We start from the raw sequence: 14,639 nt of genomic DNA, 5'->3' as shown, positions 1-14,639 counted from the left end.
GTTCTAAAATGCAAAAACATGAGCGTAATTAACCAATTATTTGACAGTGTTGCAAAAATCTTTGTTTACAGAAATGGCTGAACTGCTTCTGATGAAGCTTATGGTATCGGAATGAGACACAAAGTCAGAATTCAAAATGGTCAGTGTTCAGAAACTGAACAAGCAATTGAAATTATTCAATACAGCATGTGGGACAACGGTAAAACCAAGCACAAGTAGATATTCTGCTTGTAATTTAAAATCACTTGCATATTAACACAGATCCTATTGCTATATTAAATTAATGTATCTTTAGCAGAAGGATACATAGGTTTAAAGCATATTTAAAAAATAAGTCTTAACTATATTAAGTACATTCATTGCACTGAAAGGCTCCATTCAGACTAAATGTCATACATTCCTTTTATATGAATAAACCCAGAAAGAATTATATGCAGCACTTTTGCTGTCTGTCTCCATGTTCAGCTGAGCTGAAGAAACACTTTCTCCTTCACACAGACACACATGGCCTACCACAAGGTATATGTCTTGGTTTGAGGTAAACCAGGACCAATGCTGTTCAGTAATTTTGCTTCTTAGCTGGGCCTCTTCTAACTATTGAAATTAACAGCACATTGTACAGAAACTGTTCACTCCCAAAGTGGTAATACTTATGTTGATAGTTGAGGCCAAGGGATGGTATGCAGAGAGGCTCTTGCTTATACTTGTTGCTCTAACACCCAAGGCAGCTAACTTGGTTATTTGCCCCGTTGGAGGGTGGGAAGAGGAAAAGCATAGAGGGGTTGCACCTGCGGGGAGGAGCACACAGGACAGGTGACCCAAAACTGACCAACAGGGGATTCCACCCCATCTGCCTCATGCGCAGTAGAAAAGCTGAGGGAACAAGAAGTCAGCCCTCTTTCTTCAATAGCCGGCATCTGAGGAGGACTCTGTCTGTCTGCCTTTGACCCCGATCCTGAATCCACATCCGGAATCCAGTTCCTCTCTGTCCCTGAGTCCAGTCTGGGACTTCCTCAGTGCCAGCCGGTGAGCTTCATACGGTTTTATATATATTTCATTATTTCCTTTTTATTTTATTATTAATATTTCATTAAAGTAGTTTAGTTCCTTCTAAACTCATAAGTCTCTTTTTCCCTGTTCTGCCTCTCTCTTTGAAGAGAGGTGGGTGGGAGCATCTGTCGGTCCCATCTGGGGTGTCCTACATCGCCAGTGGCTGGTTCGGCCCAAACCACGACAGATTTAATTGGTGCCCAATGTGGGGCTTGAGCAGGGCTTGAGCAGAGCTGTGATAGATTGCCTGAATAGCTTGAATTCCAGCTTGCTCACAGATTAGAACAGAGAGCTCACATCATGTTGTTCTTAAACAAAATGTTGTATCGTGCCTTTAAGAGAGCTTTGTTTGCATTTAATTGAGTCTGTTTAACCTGCGAAATGCATTGCATGGTTTATTTACTCTTTGTGTTTTTATGCGAAGGTTTAAATGTGCTGTTTTGGTGTGGTTCACAATTCAAATGTATAACATGATTAGCTGGATAACAGCTCTACCTGGATATCTTGGGCATCGCGTGATGGATTCTATTATTAACTACACTTCCGTTTTACCTGGGGAAAGCTTACCTTGCCCTTGGATGATTATACTAACGTGACACCACTGGAGCCAGGGCATGGAAACCTCTCGTGCTGTGATGATAAGGATTGTTACTTTCTTAAGATCATGATTTTGTTGTTGGTTTTCCTGCATGGGTTGCAGGGGCGGTTTCATATGAAATACTGGTGTGGTAGTAGCTATAGGGTAACACGCGCTGCTGCCGCTCAAACACCAGGACCCACTCCTCAGCCTGTAGTGGCGCCAGCCCCTGCCCCCACCCGTCCTGGCCAAATCCATGCTCCCACCTGCAGCAGCGCAGGCTCTGCTGCTGCCCACCGCGATAGAAGTCATGTCGTCAATTCCTACACCAGCACCAGCTGCCCCCCTGCACTGTAGCGGCACAAGCCCTGCAGTGGCACAGGCCCTGCCGCCGCTCGTCCCAGCAAAAGTTACTCCAGCCTCAACAAGGAGCACCGTCAGTATTCCAGCTGCTCCAGCAACAAGTACCGCTGCTACTCAAACTCTATCAGAACCAGTACAAGTTGCTCCGGTGACCAGAAAGCAGAAAAATAAGTCAGCTTGTTCCCATGTCCCTTATTACAAGGACCAGCTCAAGACAGATGCTTGGGAGAGAGTTCTGACGGAGATCCCGGAGAAGGTCCTTCTAAAGTAGATCCAGGAGAGGGTCCTTCTAAACCAGAAAAGGGAAAGAGACCTTTTAAAACAGATAAAGGAGAGAGTCTTTCTAGAGCAGATCCTGGAGAGGGTCCTTCTCGGGCAGTGTCAACACAGGAGGACTCAGATGTAGAGATGGTTGTTAAATCCTTCTCTATGAAGGATTTGTGAAACTTGAGGAAGGACTTTAGCTGTCGTGAAGGTGAAACCCTTATCTCCTGGTTGCTCCGATGCTGGGGTAGTGGAGCTGATACCATAGACTTAGACAGCAGAGAAGCTAGGCAATTGGGAAACCTGGCCAGGGATGAAGGGAAATTGGGAGATTGACAAGGGGTTGGGAGAAAGACAAGCACTCTCAGTCTCTGGAGGCAACTGTGTCAGCCGTAAAGGGCAGGTATCACTTAAAAATAAGCTGTAGGCAAAATAAGCTTTGAGCAACAACACGATTCACATGTTGTAAGTCTGACTTTTTTTTATTGTTTTTGTTTTAGGAAGAGTTGTTCGTCACACAAACACGCCAAATAATGCTTTACAAAAAACTATTCAAAACAAAACATAAACCCTCTTCCTCCCTCCACTCCACAACTTAAACAAATGCATGCCTTTTGACACGCCAGCAAGGATTGCTCCACATGGAATTCACACAGATCAAGGCAAGGCTTATAACTAGAGGTTATTCTTATTAAATTAAGTAATATTTCCAGAAGGAAAAAAAAAAGAAGTAGACATGTTATTTATATGCCCAAAATCTCCACCAACTATCACCAGTTAGACTGTTGACAGGAATGTGCCACATCTGCCTATGGAACATGAGGCCTTGGTCCTGGGACCGCTATGGCTACAACCCTGCCAGTTACTTAGACCGCTCAAGGTTTTTTCAAACCCCAGTAACCACATCAATGCTCCCTAGGTCATCCTCATTCGCAGCTTCAAAGTCCAGAATGCTCATTCCATACTGCTGGCCAGTAGGGATCTCTGGGTCACCTATCCTATATGCCCCAACAGCATATAGCAGTTCCTTCTAGCATTTGCCCAAGCCTAACTCCTCTGCATCAGATCTACCCTGTAACTCCCCTGCACAGTCCTGTGCAGAATGCACTGCTGCATTCTGTTCTGGTCTTGAAACACCACCAATGCACTGATAACCACAGGGCTGGGAAGGGCAGCAGAAAGAGAACAGGAAGCAGAGAAGCCTGACTATATCCATGTGCAGTGCTTCACAGTGTGGGCATCACTGCTAAAGGACTCTGTCAATACAGACTGTAAGTTGTCATCATCAAACATAAAATTAAAATGTTATCTTCATCTGCTAGCTCTTGAAACAACAAATTTCATCGTACAAAGGTTTGGTTGAAAATAAGAAATTACCAGTGGCCAGACACAGTGGCTCTGTGTTTTAGCCAGGTAAATTATGTAGTCCTTGAATACAAATTTGGATAAATAAGAGTGCATCTATTTCCCTTACTGTCTTCAGATAGATGCAGAGTATTTTTCCTGATGTCCCAGAGATTTGCATCCTATATCCTCTAACTGAACAACTCACATCTTGCAGTTGCTGCTTCCCACCACAGCTTCTGCCTGTTCTGCTGTGCTGCAGCAGCTGCTCTGAGCAGTACATGTACATTGATGGACCCATGTACATTCAGAACAGACACGGAGTTCAGTTCTGCTGCCTTCATATCAGTAGGAGCACTAGCCTAGGGGGAGGGAGAATCTCATTCCTACACAAGCCATAAGAACAACTATAGAGGTAGGATTTTTGACAGCTCTACTCTGTCCATTTTGGTTGACACTAGCCAAAAGAGTCTAAACTGTTTTGCCTGTCCATCAGGACTCCCACTACCTATAGTTGCCATGGTGGTAGTCAGTAAATAACCTTAAGTGTTCATTCTCTTTTTTCTCCCTTTGCTGATGAGATGTAACGAACTTCACCTTGCTCATGGGTTAAAACCAAATGACTATAAAAACTTAACTTACATTTTGATGCTACAAATTTTTTCTCCCATATGCATTGTTTTCTTCCTAAAAAATAAACTCTAAAAATTACTTAGAAATAGTAAATGAATTAATGCCATGCCAACATCCTCCATCTGGCTTTTTAGGTCTGTTTAAGATGTCCTTTATCTACAAAATTCTTTACCATTATTTCTTTCCTTGCTCAATGCACAAATTAGGCAGTGTTAACTCACTCATCATCTGTTTTGTCCTGCCTGACATACAGTCTTGTTATTACCTGAACACTAATCCAACTCTATTCTGAATACCCTGTCATCATATTTCATTGCTTCAGAAACCAGCTGCATTGTGAAAAGAAGCATGTACTCCTGCACTCCTGAGTCCCAGTCCCTTACTCACTCCATCACTGTGTCACCTGATTATAAGTACGAGGTTTTTTTCCAGCTCCAAGTCCCTGCCTCTCTCTCCATTTTCTCACAGACTGTAAACCCAGTTTCTGCCCCATTTCATTCCTTTCAACTCTTTCCTCCACTACGTTACCGAGTCCCACTGCCTCAGACTCATCTCTTGTTCTCTGATCATTGAAAACAGGCGATTCTCTCCTCTATGCAGTGAGGCCTCAGAAGAGTAAGCCGTATCAGAAGTCTAGTCCTTCTGCTCTCAGTTCTGATGCAGTCCTGAAGTCTGCTTGGAGTAACGAGGCAAGAACAGACAGTGACTTTCAATATTTTAACCATTCAGTTTCACTAAAGGTGTGCAAATGTTTTAGTTTCTGACTGCTTAAAGTCTGCATAGCTTATTAAGATTTTCCTGATTTTTTATCAGACATTGTTGAATTACTTTAAGGTTTCCAGGTAACGCAACCTAAGGCAGACAACCTGGGTAGGAAACTGTAGTAACTAATCAGTCAAAGCTTAGCAAAATATAAATTATTTAAGGGCATGAGCCAATACTGCAAATGCTGAGTGCTTCAAGAAGCACTTCTCCTTGGCGCATACACAGCACATCCCTAAAGCCTTCTAGAAATCTAGTCAGCTCTCAGCTGGAAAAAAATCCATTGTCATTCACTTTCAGTGTTTACTTTTTATCCATTTTAAATTAACACTCTTCAAGTTTCCACTTGCATTTACCTGATAGGACTGAATTAACAGAACACCTGAAATAAGCCTGAGTAAAGATATAGAGTTACACCTGCTAGTGTGGTGCCCTTTGATACCTGCTACTATGGTATAAATTGGGTGCTAGTATACTAACACTGCCATCAAGACATTAATTTCAAGAAAAGCTAATCTTTTCATATTGTTGCCTAGCCAAACCAGCTGATGACACTTCTATTTTTACCATCCCTGAAGCATATGTATAGACCTTTTACTTGGGTTTCAGGGTTTTCGTCTAACTGCCTTGCTCAACTGGAGCAGCCACAAACCTCGAATCTTCCACAACAATTGTGTAAAACCCAGTTCTTTGATGTACTGGTTATGCAAAAAGACCAGCAATAAGAAAAGGCAAAACTTTCAAATTATGTCCTTTGCAAAGAGGAAGTCAAAGAAGGAAAAATCTATTTTTACATGTTACTTTTAGATCAGTCAGGATCATGCATGAGAAGCATGCACTGTAGAGCAACAGAAGAGAGAAGAGATATTTCTCTTTCTGTTTTCCAAGACTGAAGGAAATCTTAACCTTTTAAAAAGTTAAACAGCAGTTTAAAGTGATACATGTAATAAACAAACAAAAGCAGCAGAATATATTTTCAAGAAAAGCTAAAGCTAAATTTCTGAATGTTAGTTGTAAAAGAAAGGAGGAGAAGCAGCTCTTTGCTTTTGTATTTACCAAAAATAAAACATGGCAGTCATTTGTAGTTTCTCATCCTGTCTGTGTTTTTGACTCAGACTGCCTAGAACAGTTCTGCTTCTTGGAAAAAAAAAAAACAAAAAACAAAAAAACAAAAAAAAAAAAAAAAACAAAAAAAAAACCAAACCAAACAATAAAAACCAGAAGACTTACTTAACAGTCACATTTGCTAACTAGAGCAACAAAATGCTAGTTTTCCAGACTTTTATCCTTCTCAGTCCTGCATGTCCAGGTTCTATGTTTTCTTGAGTATTGCCAAAAAAACTGAGCAGTACATATGAACCAGTTACACCTGTGATGGCAATGATAGCAGTATGGGAGACACCTAGACTAGAAGTGGGATCTTACAAGAGTAGTTAAGGATTTACTTTGAGACAATTTTGATAGCTGGCAATACACCAGCAAAGAAAAAAAATCTTGGTTACTTTTTTGGCACACAGGTGAACTTGCAAAAAGCAGAAAAAAGCTATATTTTTAATATAAAACTGAGTGCATTTAGTAAGGTGTGACCAATATGCAATTGATAGAGTCTATGCATATTTATGAAGTCCTTCCACAGATCAAGGCTACATGCTGATCAGAGATCTTCTGCTCCCTTACTCAGGAATTTATCTTCTTTCCTTTACAAATGCTACAAACAGCAGGAGACAAGGCACTGAGTAAGTCAGTTCCTGGCTATAGCAGCTGCTGCTGCAGAGCCCAGGAGGGATTGTTTCAATTAAAGTTTGTGTTTACAGAGGTGACTTCTCAAAAAATACCTGAAGTTTTGCATTCTGTTTTCTAGTTTTTACTAGCCCTGAATCTAAAAAAAAAAAAAAATTTTACAAGCACTTGTTTGCACATCTGGATGGTAGTTTTACTAATAAAGAAACTGGTGTTTTCTTGGCTCCAAGATAGTATAAACAAAGGAGAAATGGAAAAAACTAATAAGATTAACAGAGGGTTCTTTTAGCACAGACTCATTTTTGCTTTCCTGCAGCATTATAATCCAAGGCAGATGTTCATTTGCCTCATTCTTGGCAGCTGTGTTAGATGAACTTCCTCTCCTCAGTAACATTTTCTCAGGGATTTATTATCCCTTTGTTAGTCTGCCCTTAACTTGCTCATTCCTTTCATGTGACAGTGAAAACCCAAAATGGTGAGAAATCAAGCTAAATACAAGACAATTATAATACTATGCATTAATGTCAGATAAATGAGTTTTACTTACAACGTAAGTATGTCTAGACAAATCAGGACGATTAGGGTCTGCTCACCTTTAAATTTCCTGTGTAACATTGAAGCCTGACCTATTGCTAAGAAACAGCTTCTGCTTATATCAATATGGAGGAAAATCCAGTACTGCCAAGTTCTCTAGCATTTGAGTTGTTCTTCTTTTAATTTAAAACCTTCCCTTCAGTTTGATGCAAAAACGTAGACTGGCAGGGCCCTGAGTGCACCAATAGGCATTAATTGCTCTAAGCAGCCTCATCAAGGACCTTCACTCACGCTGTCTGCCCGTTGTGCCAGGAACTCCATCAAAGATCAGGCCTGGGGTTTCAGTCTCTGAGGTATGTTGCAGCTGTCTCTGCAGCTACCTCCTGGATGGGCTTTGGACCTATGTTGCAGTTAGCTTGTCTCCTGGATGGACTCAGGACCTGCATTATAGCCTTATCTCCAGCGCTGACTCCATTTGTTTCTGACTGGAGTCCCTCGACACCCTGGATCTGAATGATTGCTTTGCCTTGTCTGGGACTATCTGTCTGGACCTTGTTTCTAGCACCCTGCTCTGTTTGCCCAGCTCAGGTGCTGTGGGACAGTGCCCTGGTCAGCAGAAGGTCTCTACCTGAGCTGTGATCACTCTTAGCTCCTGGCTCACCTTCCCTTACAGAGGAGTCAGTCCTAGCTGCTCTGTGACACAGACTCTGAAAAGCCTGTGCTGTTGTATCACAATTCTATCTCCATTAGTGCCAGCTGAAAATGTGTCAAAGTGTTATGAAAAAAATGCAGCTGTTAGGATATTTTAGGAAAATGCCTATTTTGATGATATTCTGTTGGAGAAAAATACAGTTAGGAATCTTTAATTCAGTGACCTCCTCCTCTGCCTGTCAGATGGTCCTTAGAACCTCTCTCATTGACTTATGTTGATGGGTTTCATGTCCCGACAGTGGGCAGCATGCTATCATGTGATGCCCTGGGCATAGCTGTGGTCAAGGTGCTCTGTTCCCCCTGATTTGGTTGTTGGAGCTCCTCTGCCTGTCAGGACTCAGTGTTCGAGCTTACGACCCAGGTCATTTTCTTGGAGAGGTGATTAGTTGTGCTAACCTTGGTTCTGAGCTGGTTATGTCATGCTGACATAACCAGCATGTGTTCTTTGCCCAGATGATCTCTGCATGTTGGATTGCCGGAAGGGTGGAATTTCTCGCTGCATTTTCCTCACTGTAGGCATGAATTTAGGATTCTTTCACCCAATTCTCACAAAATATCTTTGAAAGTCTATGCTTCTCCATCAAGCTTGGGTGAAATTGCCCATCAGTCATAATTCATTGGCACATGGACAAAAAAAAGGGTGTGGACAGGAGGAGTATTTCTTCTATCTGAGGGTAGAAGGAAGGCGTGGATTGGAGAAGAGAAAAATCAGATAGTTGGGCAAAGAGAAAGTACAATATATAAGCTCCATCTTCATAGAAAAAAATGGTTAAGGGCATAAGGCATCCAGCTACTTCAGATCTGTATGTAGAATTATTAGCCAGCAGTTGACAAACTGAGAGGGAGACATCAGTCTGGGGGTGCAGGGAAAGCTTCTAGTGAATGCAGCTAAGAATTAGTGCCTGGGACACAAGCAAGGACAGAACTGCAGTAAGAAGGATTTGCCTGAGAGATACAGTGACCAAAAGTAAAGAAAAAACTAGACTACAGTGACCCACACTGCTCCCTCCTAGCCACTTGCCATTAAATAAATCAGGTCTTTTATATCTTGCTGCCTGTCTGTGAAAAGTATAGGAAACTAATCTTGCTAATCTACTTGTATCAAATGGTTGAAACAAGCCAACAAACTAGCTAAAAATTACAGAAAGGACGCGGATGTGGAGACACAGATAACATGACACACATGCAAAGGCAGGAGGATTGCGTAAGCCTCATTTCCTTTGGAGGTTCTGGGATATATTTGGAATATATGAAAGGATTTGATCCCGATCTTTAAAAAAGTCTTAATTGCAACATTATTTCACAAATAACAACCAGCAACACATTTGGCTCCTTGCTACTCTGCTAGAATACAATGTTCTGTGTCTTTGAAAGATGAGGAGAAGAATAGAAAGAGAGAGAAACTAGGATTTATTTAGTCATTCCTCAGTATCTTATAATTAACAAACATGACTATCTGAAACTCAAGACTGCGGCCCCGCACACTGGTATTTCTAGACCGTCTTCACAATGTCAAGGTTTTTGATTATGCCACAGCAGTAGCTGTTACAGTTGCCAGGACTTCTGATACCAGAGCTATCAAAGTACAGATAAACAAAAGAAACATTGATTTTTTTAATGACTCCATGAGTGGTTCCTCATATAATCCAACTTCCTGCTTAAAGAAGTGTCAACTAGACCACATTATCCAGGGCTTTATTCATTCTGCTCATGAAACTGCCATTGATGTAGAATACATGGCCTCTCTGTGCATCCTGTTCCAATGCTTTACTGTCCTCATGGTGAAAATGTTTCTCCTTATATCCAGGGGCAACCTTTTTTGTTTCAACTTAATGCCCATTGTCACTCATTTTACAACCATGCACCACTATGAAGAGCCTAGATCCATATTCTTGATGATCACTGCCTAGGTATTGGAAGGCTGCTATTAGATCTCCCCAAAATTTTCTCTTCTCCTGGCTGAAGATGACCAGTTCTCTCAGCCTCTCCTTGCAGGGCAAGCACTCCAGCCCTTGTCTGTCCTCTTGGCCATCTGATGAATTCACTCCAATTTATTGATATCTTTCTTGTAGCACAGGGCACAAAACCGAATGCATTATTCTAGGCCTGGTCTAACAAGTGCTAAATAAAAGGGGATAATCACTTCCCTACACCTTCTAGCCTGTAGCCAGCGTTCCTGTTAATACGGGAAGAGCCCAGGGTACTATTGTCCTTCTTTGCTGCTAGGGCACACTGCTGGCTCATGTTCAGCTTGCTGTCTACCAGGACCCCTAGGTTCTTTTCAGGAAAGCTGCCCCCAGCCAGTCTGTCACCAGCCTGTACCATTGCAAAGGGTTCTTCCTTCCCAGGTGCAGCACTTTGTATTTGTCCGTGTTGAGTTTCATGACATTCCTGTTGGCTCGTTCCTCATCAAGAAATTATCACTGGCAACCTCCAGAAATCTTCACTTCTCTTCCCATCATGTTGCACTTCCAGTAGGTGTCAGTGAGGTTAAATTACCCCCTAAGAATGAGGGTCTGTGATCCAGAGACTTCCTTGAGTTGTTTAAAGAAGGCTTCAACTGCTTCCTCACCCTGATCACTTGGAGTGTAACAAACTCCCACCATAATGTCACCCTTAGTGGCCCTCTCCTCTGGTCCTGACTCACAATCTCTCAACAAGACTGTCATGTATCTCACAGAGACATTCCATTTATCCGAGCACCTTCATTTAGACCACCACCCTCCCTGTCTTTCCTGGCTGTCTTTTGCAATCAGCTTGTATTGATCCACAGCGACATTGCAGCCTTGCGAGCCTGTCTTAGACATTCCACTGTTACTACAGTTCTGTGACCGCACATGGAGCTCTAGTTCCTCCGGTTTGTTTCCCAGGCTGTGTGAATTTCATGGAATCATAGAATCATAGAATGGTTTGAGTTGGAAGGGACCTGAAAGATCATTTAATTCCAACCCCCCTGCCATGGGCAGGGACACCTTCCACTAGACCCAGGTTACTCAAAGCCCCATCCAACCTGGCCTTGAACACTTCAAGGGATGGGGCACCCACAACTTCTCTGGGCAACCTCTTCCAATGTCTTACCACTCTCACAGTAAAGAATTTCTTCCTAATATCTAATCTAAAGCCACACTCTTTCAGTTTAAAACCATTACCCCTTGCCTTATCGCTACATTCCCTGGTAAAGAGTGCTTCCCCATCTTTCCTATAGGCCCTCTTTAGGTACTGGAAGGATTCCCTGGAGCCTTCTCTTCTCCAGGCTGAACAACCCAAACTCTCTCAGCCTGTCTGCGTAGGAGAGGTGATCCATCCCCCTGATCATCTTTGTAACCTTCCTCTGAACTCACTCCAACAGGTCCACGTCTTTCCTGTGCTCAGGGACCCAGAACTGGACACAGTACTCCAGGTATCTGTGTACAGACACTTGAGAACAAGAAAACAGAGCGGAAGAGGGTCCATCTCAAGATGTCTCTTGTATCTCTCAGCCTGCACCCTTTGCAATCAATCAATTGCAAGATCAAAAAGGAGTCAATCTCCTTTTTGTCTTCCCTGATGCAGCACAATCTGGTTGCTGGCTGGGCACAAAGCCAACTGAATATGAGCCAGCAGTGTGCCCGGGTGGCCAAGAAGGCCAGTAGCATTAGAAAGTGTGGCCAGCAGGACTAGGAAAGTGATTGTACCTCTGTACTCAGCACTGGTGAGGCCGCAGCTCGAGTACTGTGTTCAGTTTTGGGCCCCTCACTACAGGAGGGACATTGAGGTACTGGAGCATGTTCAGAGAAGAGCAACAAAGCTGGTGAGGGGTCTAGAGCACAAGTCTTAAGAGGATTGGCTGAGGGAACTGGAGATATTTAGTCTGGAGAAAAGGAGGATTGAGGGAGAATCTCTACAACTACCTGAAAGGAGGTTGTAGTGAGGTGGGTGTTGGTCTCTTCTCCCAATTCACAAGTAATAGGACAAGAGTAAATGGCCTGAAGTTGTGCCAGGGGAGGTTTAGATTGGATATTTGGAAAAAGGTCTTCACTGAAATGTTTATCAAGTATTGGAACAGTCTGCCCAGGGAAGTGGTTGAGTCACCATCCCTGGAGGTATTTAAAATACATATAGATGTAGTGCTGAGGGACATGGATTAGTGGTAACTTGGCAGTGCTAGCTTAATGGTTGGACTTGATGATCTTAAAGGTCTCTTCCAAACAAAACAATTCTATGATTCTATAATCTGTGAACCTCTTCCTGCAGCTCTTTAACTTGTATCACAGCTTCTTAACTAACACAGACCTCCTGCAGGGAAGCACACTGACTCTGCCTGCCCCAGCTCCAGAGAAAAGCCACAGGTGCACTCCCTGCAGCTTCCGATCTGGAGGGTTTGCATCCTTTCTCTGGAGGTCTGACTGGTTTGAGGCTACTGATGTACCAGGACTCAAACCTGGACACAAACTGCATTTGGTGCTGGGTACTACACCCTGTGGCACATCACTATCATTGTTGAACAGTTATCCACTGTCTTCATTGGACAGCCCTCTTATGCACAAGGAAACTACTGCTTCTGGGAGCTGCCCTCTAGATTTTGCAGTCAGATCAAAGCACATTTCATAAGGAATGGTTGACAGAAGTGATTAGAAATGGCTAGAGTTTGTTGCCAGCAAATGTCTCGACTCCACCAGGCATCCCTGAAGAGGAAGAGCTCCTAGAGGTTCTCTGAAGATCCCACATGTTCCCACAAGATCTAGGACATCTACAAGCAGAGTGGGGAAACTGCTTCATAGATTACTGCAGCTGTTAGCTCCCTCCACTTTTTACACTCCTTTAGATCTGATTCCTGTGTCTGCCATCTGAAACCTCACTGATTTTCACTGACTTTATTAAAATTAGGCTATTTCTACAGAGCAATTCCTATCTGACATATCTGCATGAAGCAGGAAAACAGGTGGAGCAGAAAAATACTTTGAATGCAGAATATGGTAGAGTAGTGCGGGTGGAGCAGAAGACAAAAGCCAAAAGTATGAGATCAAGGCTGACAGTGCGTGGCATTACATGGTAGTGCTAGAAATACACCTTGCTTTGTAGAGAATGTCTGATCCAGGATTCATGCAGCCAACACATAGTTTGAATGTAATATAAGCAATGCCTGCAGTCACTCAAAGGAAAATATTTGACAAGGGTGGTTGTGGCTGTCTCAGTTGTAAGTCCATTCCACTGTTGAATATAAACCAGACTTAAACAGGTTTAGGAGCGCCTACATAATGAGGTTTAGAGTTTTAGTAAAAAGATGTTTTACAAACATCTTGTGTGGAACTAATGTGAATGTTTGTCTAGAGTAAGACTTGTTTAGCATTCTAATATACATATGTTCCTACATTCTTTGGCCTTCAACACTAACAGGACCTAAGAGGGATGCATGATGCTCTCCAGGATCTAGAAATTACTGTCAGTGTTTACTTTCTTCTTTTTTTTTTTTTCTTCTGCAGTTATAAGAAATTCAGATTCCTAAGCAATTCCTTACATTTTATGAAACTGTTGTGCTGCAGAATCTAGAAAGTCATCCTTGTAGGTGAAATTTTAGATCTTGAAAATTTACCATGTCTGACAGCACTTGCTGGAAAGCAAAGGTGACAGGAAAAACTTGGAAAAATTTATCATATATAAAATAAAAACTTTAATCTGCTCTACCCAAAATCTCATGTCACATTCCAAATACTGAACCTGCAAACAAATTAGTCATTTTAATCATAATATAGAAAATGTACAACCAATTAATTGTTGGACTCAAGATCTATATTCACTCTTACCTGGGGATTTTTTACTATTCTCTCTAGAATACTAAATTTGGATTATTTATTTTTTACACTTGTATCTGATGCTTAAAGTATCATCCAAAGTAGCAGAACTCTTCAATCTGATATCCTGTCACTGGAAGAGTATTCCCCAAAACACATTTACAAGACAGGCTTTTTGGCAGTTTTAACTGTACCAAAAATAAACTTTCCATTGCTTGTTCCACAGTCTGACACCCATTCGCTGTGCCTCCCACCTCTTCATTATTGACAGTTTTGATTCAAATAACCAAAACCATTACACTTTGTCTAAAACTAATGAGCAAAAATTTTCTAGAGAAATTAAGATCTCCTCATACAGTTGCCTTGTTACTCTGCTGGGCAAAAGGGAGAAAGGGCACTGTCAGGCCTAGGGCCATTGCAGATTAGACCTCAAAAGCAAGAGTTAAAGGTAGCCCGAGCATTTTCTTCTATATCTTGTGCACAGGATGGCTCTGGGAGAGAATATGGCTCTGGTGGCTCTTAATTTTTTTTTTTAGTGTTGAACAAGAATAGCACACAGATGTGTATAAAACACCTGGTTCATATCTCAGAAGTAGGTGTTCAGAATCCTGTAAACTTCTAGTTTCATTAACATAAGAGAAGAAGCTAAATTAGCTTTACAAAGCCTTCTGTGGGACATAAATCCTGTGCTGGCAGAGGAATCACTTGCACGGGATTCAAGTACTTTCCACTCACAAGAAAATGGTTATGTGTTTTCAGTACACCTTTTATTTTTTATTAAGGAAAATCATAGCAAAAATATTTATACAGTTTAATGAGCACACATCCTGAAGGCAGGGCCAGTATCATGGGAAAAAGCAAACTATCCCATTGCATCTCCCCATTGCCCC

Source organism: Vanellus vanellus, assembly GCF_965231255.1.
Source record: "Vanellus vanellus genome assembly, chromosome: 2".
Lineage (NCBI taxonomy): Eukaryota > Metazoa > Chordata > Aves > Charadriiformes > Charadriidae > Vanellus > Vanellus vanellus.
The sequence above is the reverse complement of the archived record's forward strand: the minus strand, read 5'-3'. Positions refer to the sequence as shown.